This window comes from Trachurus japonicus, chromosome 21 (genome assembly GCF_045865225.1).
Source record: "Trachurus japonicus isolate A0001 chromosome 21, Traja_1.0".
Lineage (NCBI taxonomy): Eukaryota > Metazoa > Chordata > Actinopteri > Carangiformes > Carangidae > Trachurus > Trachurus japonicus.
Window position 1 is genome coordinate 25,669,419 of NC_140927.1, and position 9,520 is coordinate 25,678,938.

Below are 9,520 nucleotides of genomic sequence, written 5' to 3' on the forward strand. Positions count from 1 at the left end.
CACTACAAGCTTTTTGCATTAACCGTGTGTTTTTGCGTGTGCGTGCGTGCGTGTGTTGTCAGGAAGTGAAACCCGATGTGTCAGTGTGATGCAGCTGCTCTGCACGCTCTGACATCACAATGTGCACATGAACTAAACTAAACTGTTTTCTGAGTGTGTGATGGGTAAACTTCATGTTGTAGTTGTGTTGATAACCTGTTGCTGGAAATTCCCACTCAGGCCGTGTCCCTGAACGCGCCACATTGACAACCAATGGAAATGTTTGTCAGCCAATCAAAATCTAAAGTTTATCATTATAAAAGTGCATTTACCAGTGATTTAGGCTAAATCCTTATTGAATCGTCACCTTGGCACCAAAATCTTATTGATTTTGAGTCGGTGCATCAATGTAAGTTGATTGATTTATTGATCGATCAGAACAAACTTGAAACTCTTCTGCAGAATGAGTGAGCAGCAACAATTAGTCAATTAATTGTATTGTTGATCAGCAGAAAGTAAGACACTGAAGTGTGTGTCGGTGTGTTGTCCCTGACGACTGTGCTGTATCCATGACGACCGTGTGACGACTTTAACTGAGAGAAAGTTTGATTTTCTTCATTAGAGGAAAAATAAAAACATCAGAGAGATAATCAGTCAGTAAATGTGTGTCGTGTTGTGTTGAGACAGTGAAGAAGTGTGTGTGTGTGTGTCAGTGAGGAGTCCTGCCTGTTGTTGTTGTCGATGGTGTGTGTGTGTGTGTGTGTGTGTGTGTGTGACAGGATGTACAGAGCTCAGCAGCAGCTGCTGTGTGTTCGCTCGTCTGGAACCAACCAGAAATATTTTAATTCCTCCTCTGGACCTCACCACTCGTTTTCTTTCTTTGTGTGTGTCTGTGTGTGTGTGTGTGTGTGTGTGTGTTGATGTTGTGTATGTATGCTGTTCAGTACGTGAGAAAAACCCTGAAGTGTGGAATTCGTCATTACCACGATCATTAGCAGTGTGATCGTACATCTCTGCTCTGATCAATACAGACGACGGTTTTCACACTCGCTGGACAGAAATAGGAAGTGTGAGTGTGTGTCTGTTTGTGCGTGTGCATGTGTGTGTCTAAGTGTGCCAGTGTCTCTGTGTGTTTGCTTGTGCATGTGACAGTGTGTGTTTGTGTGTGTGTGTGTGTGTGTGTGTGTGTGTGTGTGTGTGTGTGTGCCTACACTACAGCTTGCACCTGGCTCCTTGTCTGTGCCCCAAAGCCCAGAGAAGAGCAATAAAGAACGCCTTGTCTCTAAAATCATGATGCACACACACAGACACACACACACGTACGCGCGCACACACACGTACACACGCACACACACACTCTTCCTAGTCAGTGGAGCCAGACGTATGTCCAGATTTCAGCTAAACACAAAGTATGTTGATAACTGATTATTATAGGGGAGTAAACGTATCACCTGTCTAAAATGACACATGTATACATTGGGAAACAGCGTGTGTGTGTGTGTGTGTGTGTGTGTGTGTGTGTGTGTTGGTCCAGGATGAATGACTCCACTCCCCTGGCATTTCCTTGGGGGGGAAGTTTGCTCAGCTCCCTTAGTTATCTGGCCATCTTCTACACACAACACACACACACACTCACACACACACTCATAAACTGTGAGTGTTGTCCTCTCTTAAACCCTCCGACACTCCGACCCTCTTTCTTTCTTTCTTTCCTCCTCCTCCTCCTCCTCCTCCTCCTCGTCCTTCATCCCTCCTGTGTGTTTTCTGGCAGCTGCTTGAAAAAATACAGAAAACAGATTTTCCCAGAGTCTTTAAAATGAAAAAGCAAAAATGGTTATAAAAAAAAAAAAAAAGTAAGGGGAGACAAATGTTGCTGTGAGACCAATGAATTTAATGATGAAGTCGAAACGACAAACACGAGACAGGAGAGAGCAGGGAACATGAAAACGCAGCTCCGACTATTAGTGTTATGGAGCGTGTAGTAGGGATCTCTCGTCTCTCTCGGCTGTTGAACTTTTTCTCTCTTGTGCCTTTTTAATTAGAAATTCAGTTTTACCTCCAGAGTTTCTTAGTTTTAATGTTGTAACACGCTGTTGGTTTTTCTCTGATCGTCTTGAAACGTAGAGCATCTCTAATGAGAAACCCAGATCTCCCTCAGAGTGGAAGCCTGAGGTCAAAGGTCGTAATAAAGTCTACCTTATGAACTCTGGGGTCAGGTCCCACTCGCCCTGAGTCGGTGGACGTCATTAAAGCCGACGTCTGCCCCCCCTCCTCCTCTCTCCCCTCCTGATTGGAGAGAAGCGATCAGAGCGGAGGAAGCTTTAAAGGTCAGGGGAGACGTGACCCGGCCGAACGGCTCGTTCAGCACCCATGATTGTTGTTTTTGATTACCGACCTTTATTTTTTCGTCAAATTACTGCAAATGTAGCTTTGTACGAGCCGTCAGCGAATCTGTCGGCGTGTAAAAACAAGATGGCTCCACATGGTGCATCGTCGATAGGCCACAGGTGGAGAGTTTCAGGAAGGAGCATCTTACATTTACACCATGAAATGATCATTTAATGTTCAATGACGTATTTATTTAGAGTGTGAAGACTGGAAAAAGTACCTGTTAACATCTGAGTGCATGTAGCTGAATGGACCAGTTATATCATAGGAGAACAGTAGTAGCAGTAACAGTAGTGGCAGCAGTTTCGAAAGAACCTGAGGGAAGAATGTAATTAAAATTTTATATTTAAAGTTATGATTGTTTTATGTGCAATAATGTTTAATTACATTAAGGATCATATTGAAATCTTACTGGCCGTGCTCATATTTCTACTGCCTGCAGTCAAACCATCATTCATTATGTCGTAAACTTTGTCAGTCTGCTAGTTGGAAGAGCTAGTGCTTCAATACTGGAACAGGAAAAAACCGGATCAATGCAAATATTATTAACAAAAATGAGAAAACATGTTAAGTAGTAGCAGTATAAGCTTGAGGCCTTGACATGGAAAAGTTTGTGAACTCCTGGAGGAATATACGTACAACAGGTTTATTGATCTCTACAGTTCATCCTCTACTGTTCACACATTAAAGGTTGGAGATTTCTGGAAAACCGGTTCTAGCAGGCCACTCCTCTCTGAAGCCTCCACCTTTCCGTGGACGTAGGTGAAGACACCCAACGCACATTACCAGAGCTACATTGCCACCCATCAGACTGGAGTGTGGCTTTTCTGTGGACGGAGGTTAAGACTCTGGTCGCGCACGCGAGAGGAGGGAGAGAGACGGCAGCTTGATTGGGTGAAGGCAGAACTAGACATGAAGGCATCTGATTGGTTTTTCCTTTTCGGAGCGAAAAGCATGGATTGGTCAGAGTTTTGTCATTCCTGCAGGAACTATTTTGTTCCTTTTTCTATTGACTACTGACTACTTGTTACTCTCAGGATAGAAGGATCATTTCACCCAGTATAACAAAACGTGTTTCTGAACTAAATTTGTCCAACAAAATTTTGGACAAAGTGTTTTTGTTCGTCTTAGTCCAGTGCCATTATTTTCCCACCAACCATCGACAGTGTTTAAGTAGTAAATACATTCAGCTCAGCTGACTTAATGTTTCCTCAGAAGGGGGGGGGGGGGGGGGGGGGGGTCACTTTCCCACACTGATATGGATCGATCAGTGCTGCAGTGATTTGGTTACATTCATGAGTCTCTACTCACTCTTATGAAAGCTACATAACCACAGCTGTGTTGTCTCTTTTAGACTCATTCAGTGGAAATGAGCAGCAACATTTTTTTTTACACAAAATCTTTATTTCTCATAAAACAACTCTCAAAAATCTAAGTGTTTGCAAATTACCCAGAGTAGGTTTTACAGACACGAACACAACAGAGCTGATGGGAGCTGATGGGAGCTGCGGTGCGGCACCAGTTTTTCCCAGTAATGATCAGACCTCGTGCCGTTATCTCTCTGTATCAGACTAATTCATTAAATTTTTATGATCGTCTGGCCAGCTCAGCAGAATAAAGCTCTGCAGTCAGCAGCCCATGAGTGGAACAAAACAAAACAACAAAAAAAACCAACAACCACAGAAGCAGAGAGGAGCTGGTGATGTGTGTAGAGTCACGGGCCGGACCAGTGTCTGTTGGCAAACACCAACACCGTCCGATTAAAGAGAGAGACGCCGGCCGCTGGGGGGAGGAGACGGGTGAGTCAGAGACGCCTGAACCCAGATCAGAGAGAAGTGAGTCAGTTCATCAGCTCCTCCACATGAGGCCGGTTCACTGAGCTCTGGTTCTGTTCGGTCCAGTCCAGACCCATGTGCAGATTGTATGTTTCTACATGAGCAGCACAACTTAATCATAAAATATTAACCTGCACCAAGATTTAATTATCTAAAGAGTTGCTGCTTTTCTATTTTTATAATATTGGAAATTGATTTTTCAAAAGAGCCGAGCGCTGCAGCATTCAGTGAGTTAATTAGATGCAAAGGTTGATGGAAAATTAATTGGCAACTGATTGATAATCGAGTCGTTCATCAGCTCCAGCTTCTCTGATGCAACGTTTCTTTGCCTCATGTGACTTTAAACTGAACCTTTGTGTTTCAAAATGTTCCCTGAGGCTCGAAGAATCTCCTTTTTCACTGTCGATTTAGACCAAACAATGAGTCTGTTAACTGAAAATACAACCAGGAGGTGACTTGGTAATAAGAAAATCTGTCAGTTTCAGCCCTGTGGGACGTCACCTGAGCTCTGTGAGGCTCTTTAATATTCACTGATCGTTTACAAATTAAATATTCAGGTAATGAAAACACAGTGAAATACAGGTTTAATGCATATTTCAGAGTTACTTTATACACATTCTGCACATGCACATGACTTTGTGGTGTTGAAACTTTATTAAATTAAACACTAAAACCCAAAATTAACAGAAGGACTGTTTAATCAAATACAAATATTCCACACATCTTGTGTACAATTTAACAACCAGCCTTTGTCTATAACATCTTTATGAATTTGCGGTTCTGCCCTGAATGCAACATAATTTGTAAGTGATTGAGAGTGGACGTATTAGTAGGTTTAGCTGTTCAGGTTTTCTTTAAAGAGCTGCTGATGAAAAATAATTAAGTCACTACGTCGTAGGAAACTAACAAGAGTCACATTCTTGTTGTTGTGTTGTTACCTCAGTCTCTCAGTTTCCTCCTCACACACACTCACACACACACACGCACACACACAGACACACACTCACTCACCAGCCTTCAGGGCGTCTGAGGGAAACGTCTCGACACCACATGAGGTTGAAACTGAACTGAACTGAAACCACCTCTGATTGGCCGCCACCCACCTCTCGGGTCCTCGGGGCTCTTTCCATGATAAGCACGACACAGTCAGGTCCAAACCCCCCCTCACCCCCCCCCCACGTAGCCCTGACCAAGCACATTGGAGAGAGATGATGGCGCTGGTCATGGGAGAGTCGGATGACAGGAGGATGATGTCATGTTGGAGCGAGCAGTCAGCTGGGAGCTCCACAGTCTCAATAACTACATTATCTACATTCATGCTCATAAAAGGCTCAGGTCTCCAGCTGGAACACAACCACAGCGCAGAGAGGTGATGAGGTTCAGTTGTTTTGTTTTCTCTGAACTCGTTATTCACTGATTACGAGACAGTTTGAACCTCCAGATATGTGGATTAGTCTGGGTGTCTGTCATCAGTGGTCTGAGGCGTCAGTCCGGTGTGAGGAGAATGAAGCTCTGACTGGTTGTAAACAAACACCACAGTTCAAACTACAGCTGGTTCCCAGTTTGTTCACTTCAGATGTGGGAAATTTTTATAAACTGACTTCTTGTTCAGCTTCGACCGGTGCAAGTTGCACTTTACCAAGGGGGCAGTTGTCGGTCTGAGAAGTGAAGCTCACTTCCGCGTTCAAAAAACTGCAATCCCCTCGGCTTCCTCTGGGGGCTGGTACCGGAAGGGAGCATTCTCCATAGACCCCCATGTTAAAATCGCCGATTTTACATCCTCAATAAACATGTTAAAAGCCTGGTACCATTACGTTTTTTGGTCTCAACCGATAGTTTCTACCCCCGCACACACTCTGAGGGGGGTGAATTTTTTTAAAACTCTACTGTTTTACTGTTATTAGGTTAAAATTCTGGCCAATTAGGGCACGGAAACGTTGAGTGACAGGTCCGGAGACCGCTGCTTCGAGGCCAGTGGGCGGGCCAATATGGAAAGTCAAATCCAACATGGCGCGGTTCAAACCCCTGTAGTAGCGGCACAAAACAGACTCACCAAAACCAATGGGTGACGTCACGGACGCTACGTTCATTCTTTTTACAGTCTATGCACTTTACTCATAAACTCTTAAAGGGACAGTTTTTTTTTTTTTAGACATGACACCACCATCCTGACATACAGCAACACGAGCGAGGAAAAGTGATTAGAATACGTACTTTTCAATGAGCCTGTTCCTGTCCTGACGCCGCGAGTGACATCGCTCTGTCCAGCGATGTCGCCCAACCCTGAAAAACTCGCTCGCTCTGTCTCTATCTGGACGACATTTCGCAGCGATGTCCCGCCCCTAAACATTTCTTATTGGTTGAAAAGTACACGCTGCTTCCTGTTGACAAGCTAGTTAGCAGAGAGAGGAGAATATGAGAGAAATACAAAAAATACTCCAAGATGTGAAAAACAGCAACCAGGAAATGTCAGGAATCTAAAAATAGCTCCAGAAGTTTGTTTACGTCCCTCGATAATTTGATTGGTTTGGATTCTGAACCAATAGAATATACTCGCTACAGAATCGTCACGCTGCATATCGGACACCTTCACGCGAGATTTCGTTGCCGTTTTGCTCGCTCGCTGTATGTCAGGACGCGTTGTGAGGTTGTGTGACAGTCAGTACTTTAGAGATCTGGAGTTGTGTGATGCTGTGTATGGGGTCATGAGATAAAATGTGTTTAGACATTTTTAAAAACATCCACCAAAATAATCCAATATGATTTTAAATGTCTGCTTCATGCAGGATGTTTTCAGCTGTTTTTCGTTCCCCTTGAAATCGACTCTTTCCTGTGACAGAGGAGCGTCTGTGTTATGTTGCAGCTTCAGCTCAGCTGAGTGAGTCAGACAGCGACTGGACACGACAACCTCACTTTGAAAACCCTGAACTTTCCCTTTAAAGGTTCATTTGGCTTCAATTTCACTTTCAGATCAGGTTTTGATCACAGGCTGTTTGACCTCTGACCTTCACTGCTAAAAGTTTGTACCTCATCATGTTGTGAAGGTCAAAACTTCTCCTTCATTTCACTGATGGACGGATGGACCGTCCCTCCGTCTCTTTTTTCTGTCCATATAAACCAGGTGTGGGCGTCTGAGTCTCGTTCCTGAACAAAGGAACCAGAGAGGATGATGTCATCTCTAAGCCATTGTGTGTGTGTGTGTGTGTGTGTGTGTGTGTGTGTGTGTGTGTGTGTGTGTCGGCAGTTGGGGGGATTCTGTAATTATTACAGTCTGCGTTCTGAGGTCACCTTTCTCACACACACACACACACACACACACACACACACACACAGAGGACACACACGGACACGGACACACACACACACACACACACGGGGAACTTTTCATCATCCAGACAGGCAGCATCGTGTTGTTAATCGTTTCCTTTTAAAAAGCAGCTTCATCAAATGAGAAATGGCCAATATTTCACAATGTGATTGGAAAAATTAAAGGTCGAACACACAAACCAACCTGTCAGAACACACACACACACACACACACACACACATACACCTATATCCTTACACACACTCACACACACACACACATCCACAGAGCAGCTTGTCTTTTTTACTTCTGGAGGTTTAATTTCATGAGAGTGAATAAAACCATTCATGACTGGCGGCCAGCCATTGTTAGAGTGTGTGTGTGTGTGTGTGTGTGTGTGTGTGTGTGTGTGTGTGTGTGTGTGTGTGTATGTATGAGCAAAGCTGTTCATTCATCAACATCTGTCATGATGTCACTGGTGTCCATACAGCAGCTCCTATACATCGTATTAGCCTCAGGATGTGTGTGTGGACAGACATTAGGACCTCAGGTTGGCCAAATGATACAAGTGTGTGTGTGCGTGCGTGTGTGTGTGTGTGTACTTGATTATGCATTATCCCGGCCAACACACAATCTTTAGTCTTCACAAAACTGCATCGTCAGCTGAGATGAGCTGGTCCACACACACACACACGCTGCTGCTGCCTGTCATCACTGTACACTGCAAAAACTCAAAATCTTTCCAAGAATATTTGTCCTTTTTCTTGTCAAAATGTCTAATTTCTAGTCAAAACTAAACTCTTTCCACTTAAAATAAGACTCATCACCGAAAAATGAACTTGTTTTTAGATCATTTTCACTTCATTTCACACAAATATTTACTTGAAATAAGAAGAATAATCTGCCAGTGAAAGGAAGTTTCCTGTGCTTGTAATAAAGGAAGAAAAACTTGCTCCACTATCAGATTTTTCTACTTATTTCAAGTGAAAATATGCTTGAAAGAAGTAAAAACTGTCTAAAAACAAGCTACTTTTTATGTGATGTTTCTTATTTTAAGTATAATGAGATTTGTTTTGACTAGAAATAAGACAAATATTCTTGGTAAGATATCTGAGTTTTTGCAGTGTAGAAAACCAGATGCAGATAGTGGGACTGAGCTGCTGAGGTCAGAGTGAGTGCGTCTAGCTGCAGCCGGGGGAGACGCTGTGATTCATACACTTTTTGTCCGTGTGAATGTGAATGGAAGTGGGGAGGGTAATTCATTAGTGCTGAGGAGTGTGTGTGTGTGTGTGTGTGTGTGTTTTCCTGTGTGCATTAGTACATCAGAAATACCTTCAGCATGTGTGTAAGTGTGTCGTGAGGTAGAATGGGATGACTCAGCGGCAGCACAAGAGTAAGATGGATGCTGGGCTTAATGGAGGTCGGACAAACACTGAGACAACACACACACACACACACACACACACACACACAGGACTTCCTGTAATGATCTGGTTCAAGGTTGGATTCGATCCACGTTGGTGAATCTGCGGATGTGTGAAGTTGCTGTAGCTAACAGTTTAGCATACTGTAGCTAATCCAATAAACTAATAAGAAACGCCACCGTTCACCACACGATGAATCTGGTTCAAATGTTTTCATCATGAAGCATCAACTTGTGTAGATAACCAGTCTACGATCAGTGACTCAATGTTTCCTGTGTATAATCAGTGATAGAACTCCAAATATGTTGGAGAAAACCCCCCAAATGAGATAAAACATTAATTAAACAAACAGGATGTAAAGAAAGAAAGAATTTTTTTAAAAAGGTAAACAACTAAGGGAATTAAAGGTATAAAAAAAGAGCAAAACTACATAAAAAGTGCAAGACTATATTTGCGCATTTCCCTTATTTCCTTTCGACTTATTACATTCAGAATAAGTTTCTTTGCTTATTTTATCATCATATGCAGATGTTATGCAAATTAGGCATTAAAGGGATAGTTCAACATTTTGGCAAAATGGCCCATTG

General features: G+C 43.1%; 1 protein-coding gene across 23 annotated transcripts in view; it reads left to right on the forward strand.

The window, feature by feature from the left end:
- Positions 1-9,520, forward strand: part of LOC146965358 (mitogen-activated protein kinase kinase kinase kinase 4-like) — a 107,545-nt gene that overhangs the window by 38,296 nt on the left and 59,729 nt on the right. The gene's annotated exons all lie outside the window — the stretch shown is intronic.